Here is an 11,040-nt window from a genome sequence, read left to right as displayed (position 1 = left end):
GACAGTCTTGTGTGTATGCTACTCTTCCACTGCACTGTGTTCTGACTCAGAGAGGTGACATGATGTCAACATAAATTTTCTAGAAACTGTGTTTCAGGCTTTGATCCCTGACATACTGACCAGAAAAACTGGAAGCTTCACCTCTCCATTTCCTCCCTGTGCAGTGTGGTGATCGTATTCACAATAACAGATCAAGTTCAGAGAATACATATACTGAGTTGTACTGAGTTTCATGCAGAAGTGATCAAAGAGTACTATGTGTCAAGATTTTATCTGATGAGGACATTGCATAGGAAAGGATTTGCTGTTTTCAAGTCAAAAGTTCCACAAAGTAGAAAACCCTTTTTTTTAATAACTGTAATATAAACACACACCTTGTCTTCATTTTCTTTTTACAATGAGGTAAGAGAAAACCTATAATGAATTCAAAAATGTCATTTGCTTGCTAGAGACCTAAATCCTGAAAGACACAATCATGACAGAGAGCACAAAAAAGGGAGCATTCCCCTCAAAAGAATCAAATTCCTTAAAATCACAAGTGCTTTGATAAGACTGGCTGGTAATGCAGTTGCAAGAGAAGTTGCCCTGAACCTTGCCCTTTTATTATCTTATTGCTGTATTATGCATATATTGATATCTGAGACTTTTCTTACCATTTCAATTTCCAGAGACCTCAAGCCCCTAAAGCTTTCTAGCAGATGAAAAAATAGAGTTCATTTTTTTACATGATTAATTTTTCTGGATACTCCTGCCAGTGAGAATATTCATTTGCTGTAGTAAATCAAGATTCAGATTTTGGGGTTGGCATATCTGCCCAAAATTTCAGGATCTAGGCACCTCTTTCCTTATCATTTCTTAGAAGTATTATCTCTTTTCACCCATAGACATAACTCTGTTTCCCTATTTCCTGCATCATATCACAGTCAAGCTGCTGCACAGGCAGGCTGTAAGATCCACCTGACTGCTTCACAATGCTGTTAAAAAGGGTATTCACCCTCTATCTATTGTCATCTCTCAGGAAAAGTTTTTTTTTTTTTACAAGTCAGCCCCATCTTTCTGTTAGTAAGGAGGAAGAACCATATTCAGAGAGGGTTTCAAGACACCATGGTGCACAAATATCCATATTTCCTTCCATTTATGATTGATTATTAAACCCATCTGATAAGTACATATGACTTAGGGTTCAAGGGCTACTAGAGGAAGTTATTTGTCAACCTGCTTGAGAATCATCCAGTTAAGAGGTATCTAGTTCAAATATAAATCATATCCCTGTTGGGTCATCTCTGAACTTTTTACAATATGGCATCTGCACAAATGCACAAAAACAGTAGCATAGCTGACAGTTGTGATAGATTCTGTGCATGAGGAGTGGATGCAAATTCAACAGCTCTTCTATTCAGTAGTTACATGCAGAATAACAGATGAGATGTCTAAGGACTTTTAGAGGGATTTGATCAGAGTAAAGGATGCAAGACAGGAGGAGTCTCCATTTCTAAGTGGTAATCTCACAGAAACTAGCTGGCTACTTAGCTAGTCAGATAATATGACATTCAGCTAAGAAGAAGAGCACAAGATAAGTAGCTACAACTAGATTAGATTCCTTCTGTCAGAATAACACTCACAACTTCCCTGAACTGAGGGTACTTAGAACTGTATGTAGGTGGCAATATATTCTCTGTCCCAAAATTTGCAAAATCAAGGTGCTAAAATCTCTAAAAATTCTTTGAAAAATTAATTTTTTTAATTGCCCTCTCACCTTCTAAGTGACATCATCTAGTACCATATGGGGCTTAACACTTGAAAGAACACACGTTTTTATATTCTACACCTACTACATACAGCAAAATCACTGCTTAATAATGTCACTAAACTCTGTAAAATTCTTACTTAGTTGAAACAATTATTTTAATTAGACAGAAGGTTAATACAAATACCCTTTACTGGAAAATAAGCTGTGCTGACTTATTTGGTGGTTCCCAATTCCACAATTGCTATAACACACCATTTCTTCCTAATCAACATGCATTCCAACATAATTGGGGGATGAAGAAATACGTGAAAATTATATTAATTGAAAAGCATTTTCAAAGTCAGTCAGTGCTAATGAGACCAACCTGAAAAGTATAGCAAGCTATAAAAGTAAAATAGCAAGATGCTTAACCCTTTGCTAAGGATGGTAATTAGCAGGAAGGTTAGGCTAAGTATTAATGAGGTAGTACTTTTATTTCACAGAGATTAAATTTAACAAGGCAATTAGTCTAGGCTAGGAAGGAACAGTTGCTAAATATCATCCACAGCAACATGAAGAGGTAGATAAAATACACCACTTAGAAAATATAAAGGAAATAACTGTTACACGTGGAAAACTATCTTATGGGATATCTCTGGGTATTTTAAGGGTATATGAATAATTAAAGAGGCCAAATCCTGGATCTTGTAATCTGAAGTCACTTTATAGAATCACAGAATTACAGAATGGGAAAGGTTGGAAAAGACAACTCTGTGTGGTCACTGGTCTAACCTCCCTGCTCAAACTGGGTCATCCTAAAGCACACAGTACAGGATTACATCCTGTTCTTGAAGAGATCCTCCAGTAAGGGAGACTCCACAACCTCTCTGGACAATCTGTTCCAGTGCCCAGTCACGTGTGTAAAGAAATTATTCCTTATGTTCAGGTGGAACTTCCTGTGCTTCAGTTTTTGCCTGTTGCCTCTTGTCCTATTGCTGGGCACCACTGAGCAGAGCCTGGATCCGTCCACTTGATATCCTCCCATCTCAGTCACCTCTTTTCAAGGCTTAACAGGTCTAGGTCCCTCAGCCTTTCCTCGTGAGAGAGATGCTCCAGTCCTTCAATCATCTTTGTTGCTCTCCACTGGACCTGTGTCAGGAGCTCCCAGTCTCTCTTGGACTGAGGAGCCCAGGACTGGACACAGCACGCCAGCTGTGGCCTCACCAGGGCTGAGCAGAGGGGCAGGATCACCTCCCCTGACCTGCTGGCAGTGCTCCTCCTGATGCACCCAGGACACCATTGGCTTCCTGGCCACAAGGAAGGGCACACTGCTGGCTCACAGAGAACTTATTGTCCATGAGGAAATACTGAAATAACACTTCTCATTATAGTTCTCCTAGAAGACCTGAGTATTTGTAAACTTCAGGAATCAGACATCTAGAGCTGTTGGATCAACCTCTTCCATCAGCCCAACCACAACAGATTTTTCTCCAACATTTTCAGATGGTTAAAACACTCCATAAAGCCTTGTGAGCAACAGACAATTTTGAATAATGAATAATGCCATATGTATGGGCCTACTGAAGTACTGCTAGATACCTCTCACTTCTGTGAAAATCCTCCCCATTTTTTCAATCCAGAATATTGTAAATTTCATGACACAGAGGGATTACTGAAACCTATAAAGATTGAGAAATTGGTTGTCTCTGCCAGTTCTCACGCAAGACTCTATTAATGCAGTTTAATGTGGTGATAAGCCATTTGTTAACAGCAGTAATTGACCAATTGTAAGAAAATATGCTGTATTTAATGAATAATGTCAGAAAGACAGAGTGCACAGCAACCTGCTGGCATTGCTATTCATATTTTTGCTGTCTGTGGTAGTGAATATTGATTGGTGAATGGTTGCTTCTAATGGCAATTTGCTGTCAGAGCCCATTACTCCATGAAACAGCAGAACTGCACTCTGTGATAAAGTACATAAAAACAGGAGTTCAAAGTAAACTCAGAAGCTTTCTCTATAGCAACCTGTTGCTCCCCAAAGGCCAGAATTTAATATATGATCTCCCCTGCCAAGGAGATTCACTGGTCTAACAGAAGAGCTAGCTTTTCCAAACAGTCTGGCAATTCCTCTGTATTAAACAAGGCCTTTGGGGCTCTGTGCTCTCTTTTCTTGTGTCTCTGAAAGTGCTGAAACACAATGTGGAGATGAAGGAGGGAGAGACAAGTATTTCTGTTTAAAACTCCCCAATAATTGTCCTATCTCCAAAAGATAAAATTTTCTGTCAAGCTTGTCCCCAAAACCTAACAAAATGTGCTTCAAAAGATTTTCATTACTTTTATTCTTACTCCCCTTCTCACATTTTTCATACAATTGAATGCAACATACTAAATAGCATTCAGACTTCCTTTCATTGCTTTCTTATCACTTTCCTCTACTCTTATCTGACAGTACCGCTTTTTGGAGGTAGAAATCTTGAAATGCCATTGAGAAAGAAGAAAGTATAAAGAAAATACAAACCCTCCAGTGGTTTTCTTCCACAAACAAAAAGAAAGGACAATGGAGAGAATTTTTTTGTTTAATTTATGTTATTAATTCAACATCTCTAGTTTTAAAAACTAAATGGAACTTTTAAGTTTGAGGAAAGTTTTGCAAATACACTTTAAAAACTGGCATCAGCTTTTGATATTACAAAGACAGTAGTGGCTCTAGAAACAGTCAAAACCAAGGTAGGGCTAGGAAAGCCTGTCAGTAGACAGCACTCAAGCAGTAGCCATTCTAGCTAAGGACTCTCAGCTTGTCAAATTTGCAATATTTATATGGGAAAAAATTAATCTTTTCAGATATTCCTAATGAAACAAGATTATCACAATTCCCATCATTAGAGAAGGAATTAAATACTTTATGTCAAATAATGAAATGCCATTATTTCATACTTATACTGAAATTTGATAATAAAAATCAGCTTCATCTTCCATTTGCCTCCTTTTCTGCAACAATTCTGGAAACAAAATTCCTGTCTTATGGGATTCACTGGATTCCAAGAATTGAGGATTTCTTTTAGAGTATGGTTATCAAGGAGTGTGAAATGGTATACAGTGAAAATATGGCTCCATATTAAGACAGTTTAATTCAAGTAAAAAAACTACTCAGCATAATTACATACTAAATTAAATAAACCAGTGTTCCCCAGTTTAAAAGTACCAGTTTTAAAATACTTGATTTTAGAAACATTGCTAATAAATCTTAATATTTCCCAAGGAATAATTAATACCTTGTAATTTAATTTTTATTGAGCTATTACCAAGTCCTATTCTAATTAAATGAAGGCATCAGTACCAATTCCTCTACATCAAGATCTGAAAATATAAATTATATATTAAAATAAGTAAATAAATACCACTGTGTTGCCCAGAAAAAAGACAAGCCAAGAACACAAAGCAAGAACTAGAGGGAACTTAGAAGGAATTTAGAACTAGAGGGAACTTCTATATGCCTGTCTCATGTAGATTTGTTCAATATTTTATAATGCCTGCTGTATTTTGCATGTATTTCACACCAACAAATGTCCTCTTCATGTAAGTGTTAAGGGTTGACAGCTAAGGTGCCTTCTTTGACCAAAGGGCTTGTGAAAGGACCTTTTCCCTGGGGATGAGATTAAATAAAAGATACAGAGAGATGAGAGAGCATCACCAGACAAAAGAGCTGCTGCCAAGGGCCCCTCTCCCCATGCTGACAGACCCTGTTCTTGCTGCACCAGGAGTCAGAGACAAAACTCCAACTGACTGCACTGGGGAAGTGACAGACAGAGCAGGATCTTAGGTGTGCGAATGTCACATTTTAGGTGCGGGTATGGCAAAGCTTAATGGATGAATCACATCAAAAACAAATGGAGGGAAAGACTTGTGAATCTTCCTCTGTTTTCTCTGCAAAATATCAATATGTCTTTTTTCCTTTATTAGAATAATCTTTAAGGATATCAATCAAGATGGAGATCCACTCTATTAATTATTTATATGGAGCGAATCCTGGAATATTTTACAATTTAAGAACAAAAGGTTGGAAAAAGCAAGAAAAAAGTGATTTTGTCACATTTTGGATATCAGTTAATGCCAGAAGATTCCCAGCAGTAGCTCTGGTATTTGCTCATCCACCTCCCAACAGACAAATTGGGCATGCTAATTGTATAAATGAAATGTTTATGAAGTGCAAAAGGTCTGAAGAAATCATCCAAGCTCACATGAGAAGATGCAGACACAGCACTAAGTAAATCCCACTGTAATAAAACTAATTCCCTTGGGTTTCAGAAAAAACCTCCCTCTCAGGAACAATTTGGCTTCCATGTTTATTAGGGTGTGCCAGTGAGACCTAAATACTGAATCTGAATATCAGGTCAGGTTATGCTAAGATTAGGAATCCCAATGGGAGATGATGCTGTGTATTCAAGTAACAGGAGATGCTAAAACATTCTGTCCTGAAATGAGGCAACAAACATAACAAAATAACAAACAAAAAAGAAAATACATTTAGACTATTTAAGGAAGATTTTAACTACTGGCCATTCTTGGTGCATAAAAAGCAAAAACAATGGTGTCAGTGCATGAACAAATGAATGGGAAAGCTAACTGCAGCAAAGGAGAGAGGAGAGTCCCTGCTCATGGTTCAGCCTGTCACTGCTCTGTAAATACAAAGTGTGACACATTCATGTTTAACATTAGGGCAGAAGTGGAGTGTCCTGCTTCAGAAATATCTCCTGGGTTAAGCCTGTTTTTTACCTTTTAGATATATATTTTTTGGCTTTGGATGTTTGAAGTAAGTTCCAAGAGCTTCAGCAACATCCTGTTTGAACTGTATTTTGTTTTGGTCTGAACGCCAGCAAATTTCTTGGCATTAATTACACCTGTTTATTCTATTTATATTTGTTCATTCAGTTGGCTTGGTAAGCTAACAAGGTTGCTGGCAGTTGGAGTTTTTTTATTTAGTATTATTAGGTATTTTATTTCTACAAGTCTCACTTAGCAAAACTTTCACCCTTATATCCAAATGCACAGAGCAGTATCTACCAATTAATATAGGCTCTAGAAGTGACCCTGCAGACACCATAAAATAAGTCTAATAAGGGAAATGTATTCTTTTAGTGCTGAACTTTCTATCACTTTTTGTCTTCTAAAGGAAGAAAAATGTTTCTGGCCCTTTCCAAAGTCATGTCCTCTGGTAAATTACAGGATGAACACACACATGCAGCATATTCACACACATGCACAAGCTCACTGAAAAATAGTCAGCTTTAAAAAAAAAAATCATCTTTGTGTCCAAACACCAGGTACTCCTTCAAGAAATAAGAACCAACCCAAGATGCCAGTAAAATCAAAAGCAGGTACCAGAGCAGCAGCTGTTACAAAGGCAGTCCAATGACAAGGCTTCCCAGACTGCACAACTTCACAGGCACATAAGATACCTCCCTCAGCAGCTGCAGAGTAAGGATCCAAAGTCACCCCAACAAAACCCACCCCAAATATGCTGGTTAGTACTGCTCTGTAGATGTTTACATCTACTTTTCTCCTGGCTTGTCCCTTCACACCCTGGGTGCTGCATTTGAAATAAATCTGTCTGTGGTGTAGTAGGGAGCCCAAAGCACTACACAGGAGAAGAGAGTGAACTTTCCCAAGGGACACCAAGCAGAAAATATTCACCCATAGCTGCTGGCATGCAACATCACAGTTCTCTTCCTTTCCCATGACCCTGTACAGGTTGCTGAGGTAGCCAGGCAACAGAGCACAGAACCAACCATTTGTTATACAGTGTCAAAGATGAGGGAGAAGAGAGGCCATGGGAACTATGCAGAAAATGTAAAGCTCACATTGAGTGTATGAGACTGGCGAAGCTAGACCTAAGAAGTGTGGGAAAAGGCCAACTGAAAGGTATTCTAACCCCTAAAGACAGAGGAAAGGTGTAAGGGAATGTATTGCAGACAACTCATCCCAAAAGCATTGTTGTGGGAACAATATTTACTCATTTAAAGCATTTTAAAACATTTTAAAGGGTATTTAGGAAGAAATTTGAACATTTTTAATAGTTCTCATAAAAAGGGAATAAAAATTAAGTGGTCAGCCTTCTTTTAAATTATGAGGTGGAACTGTAGCCATGGGTGGTACTGTTCAAGTTTCTCTGACACTGCAGAACACTCAGGTATGGGAAACACATCAGGGTTACAGCTTTTGGTACCCTCTGGATGTAGAGCTTATGTTGTCTGCTGTGAAGTGTGTGGGCTTGAGGCAGGTTTGCTCCCTAGACTTTCATAGACTAAATGTCTCTTACAGAGTTGTGTGAGAACTGGATGAATTCACTGACCCTGGTGATACACTCCTATTCTATGAATCTGTTTCTTCCTGTAGGGTTGATGATGATCAAATTCAACATTTACGGTGATTGCATAAAGGATAATTGTATAAAAGGTAGAACAAGGTTTATCACATCTGGCCATCACATTAAACAGGCTTCTGCAATTTTCCCTACATACCACAAGCATAACTTCTTTTGTATTTCTAGTTATTCCAAGTTTCATAATAAAGGTCAGGGTTAATACAAAGCAGGTATATAATACATCCTGACATTTATTTGGGTGAGTTTTGAGGTGTTTTTTAATCTCAGAATGCTCCATTTATCATACTTCAGCATCTCATAAATAATTGTATATACTGCATTGTAAACCCTAAAGGGAAATTCAGCTATTATAAAGAAACTAAAAAAAAAAAAAAACTGCATGTTTGGAAAACCAACCCATCCATACACACTTCTTTCCTCATAAAAATCTCCCAGACATTTTCTAATCTGTTTTAATTACAAACTTCTATTCAGGAAACAAATGGTTTGTACATTACACAATATAAAGAAAATAGTCACACACAGAAATCTCTTTTCCCTGCAGAATGAGAGTTTTTCAAATATTTGCCAGCAGGTTAAAAAATGTTTCTTATAAAGTCAATTACAAGTAGTGCCACAAATAGTCATTTCAGTCCAGTCTGCTACACCATAAACATTTTTTGCCAGGACAATAGTGCTTAAAACAAGTATTCCTGTGTGCTCCCTCTACTTCTCTACTTTGCACCCTTACTCCAGCAAAATTTCACTTGCAATAGTCTCAGTGTGTTCAGCTCTTATTAAAAAAAAGCATTTTCATGAAGGACCTATCTGTCAGATTATGCTTCCTGCTTGTCTTCAGTAATTCTTACTGTCACCGTCCTTTCAGATGGCGCCTGGACAATTACCCAAGTCCTTGAGAGGTGCTCCTATTTAACTGCAGCAGGAAACATGGACAGGAACAAATTCCAGGTCTTCACATGGGCAAACCCTGGAGCTGACCCAGCCCATATTTCTCCCCAGCTCTGCTCTGCAGCAGCTCCCAGCCCCTGCCCACGACGAGGCACAGGTGCAGCCCCGGGCACCGCCTGCCCAACTCATCTGCTGGGTCAGCTCCATCTGCTTCTTCCTTTCCACCAAGGACATTCGAGTCCCAAACAGATGGACATACAATACAAGAAAGCAAACCACTATAAAGCAATCTAGGAATGGTGACCCATTAACATGACCATTCTTTTCAAGCATATCCTTTGTGATTTCCCTGCTACAGAACAGCACAAGTTCTACTTACAAAGCTACATTTAACCTTTATGAGCCAAGCTTAGAGTGTTATGTCAGCTTGCTAAACAAAGGAAGAGCAATTTTGCAGCTGGAGAAACTGAGGCACTGAAAAGCAATGCTATCCATCATAAAGCAAGATACTGTTTGAAAGACTGGATTCTTCTTTGTTTTTTCACTCTCCCCTCCTCCACTGCTACATGTAACACAGAACAAGAAAACTGCCATGAGTATAAAAGCAGGGAAAATTTAATCTTACTTCAGCCATGTCTCTAAAACATGGGAAATGGGAAAATTGTATATTAAGCAGAGTGGAAGCCTGCATCTGAGAAAATCAACTTCATGGATCAGGCATCATAAATCAAAATGTCCCCATGCACAGATTTTTTCTATTCAGACTCACTGATTTATTGTTATAAAGGTAGACATAATTAATATAATTAATTCACCTTTTAGTTGTGCTGACAAGTCCAGAAGGACTAAACTTGGATTCAAAGGTGAAGGAAAACATTTTTTTTTAAGCTATATTTTTCTGTCTGTGAGTTTTGGACACCTTCTACATTGCACAATTCTTGAGATATATTCACAGGTCCAAAAGACAACTTTCCATTAATGTATAAGTGAAGGAGAGCCTCTGATAATCCACCTCACTGCATCCCCTTTCCACACAGGATAGATATTAAAATTATTTAGCTCTTTGCCACACTGTAAGGTCAGGGGGTCCTCTTCTTTGAAGAACTTATTCAGTAAGCACTCCTGCTGTTAAAGTTGCTTTTCTAACCTCCTGCTTACAAAATCAAAAATCTACATGAACAGCAAGGATCTAAAAGCATTTTCTTCATTACTGGTTAAACATTCATGCTTGATATGACTTTAGCATATATTACTTTGTTTATGTGCAAATGATTTGTAATGTAGAGACAGGCAGGTCTGTCTTATCACCTGACACTATCTCAAGGTGACACTATCAAGGGTACATGAAGTATTTAACAATATTATCCTGCTGAAAGCCTTTGGGGTCTCTGATTCATGGGGCAGAGGAGCAAACTAAATTATATGGAGAGATCCTCAAATGTGTCAGATAAGGAGTGCTAGTGCAGTAAATCCCTCCTTCGTGTCATGGTACAGCTGCATCTGCCAAACCTCGCGCCAATCAAATCAGAGCCATGCATACCTCAGAGGGCTGCAGCCTAAGTTATCAGAGGGACTCTGGGCAGCATTACAGTCCATGGAAAGGGTAACTTTGTGCAGACCACTACTTCCAACAGGCATCACTACCACTAGCACCATAATTCTCCCCCAGAGACAGAAGAGATACTGTTTTTAAAACCAACAGAATGTATCTGAATTTGCTAAGCCACACACTAGATTTTTAGTGGTAAGAGCAGATTTTTAGACATGACATATGAAAGAGGTGTTTATGATCATTCATTAAAGAAAAAAATGTAACACCTCAGGAATATATGTGAATATATTCTCCAGCTCACCCACAACCGCTAGTTCCATTCTGTTGAAGAATAAATGCCTTCTAAAGCCATTAGTAAACAACTACTTTCTTTGATCTGTTATTTTGATTCTGGAACAAAGGGTTTCTGAGCAGCATAAAAATTTAGTTCACCCATAATACAGTATGCCAGACATACTGTTCTCTTGAATGTTTTTCATCTCTTAG

Source organism: Lonchura striata, chromosome 5, assembly GCF_050655825.1.
Source record: "Lonchura striata isolate lonStrDom1 chromosome 5, ASM5065582v1, whole genome shotgun sequence".
NCBI lineage: Eukaryota > Metazoa > Chordata > Aves > Passeriformes > Estrildidae > Lonchura > Lonchura striata.
Note: the sequence above shows the minus strand (reverse complement) of the source record.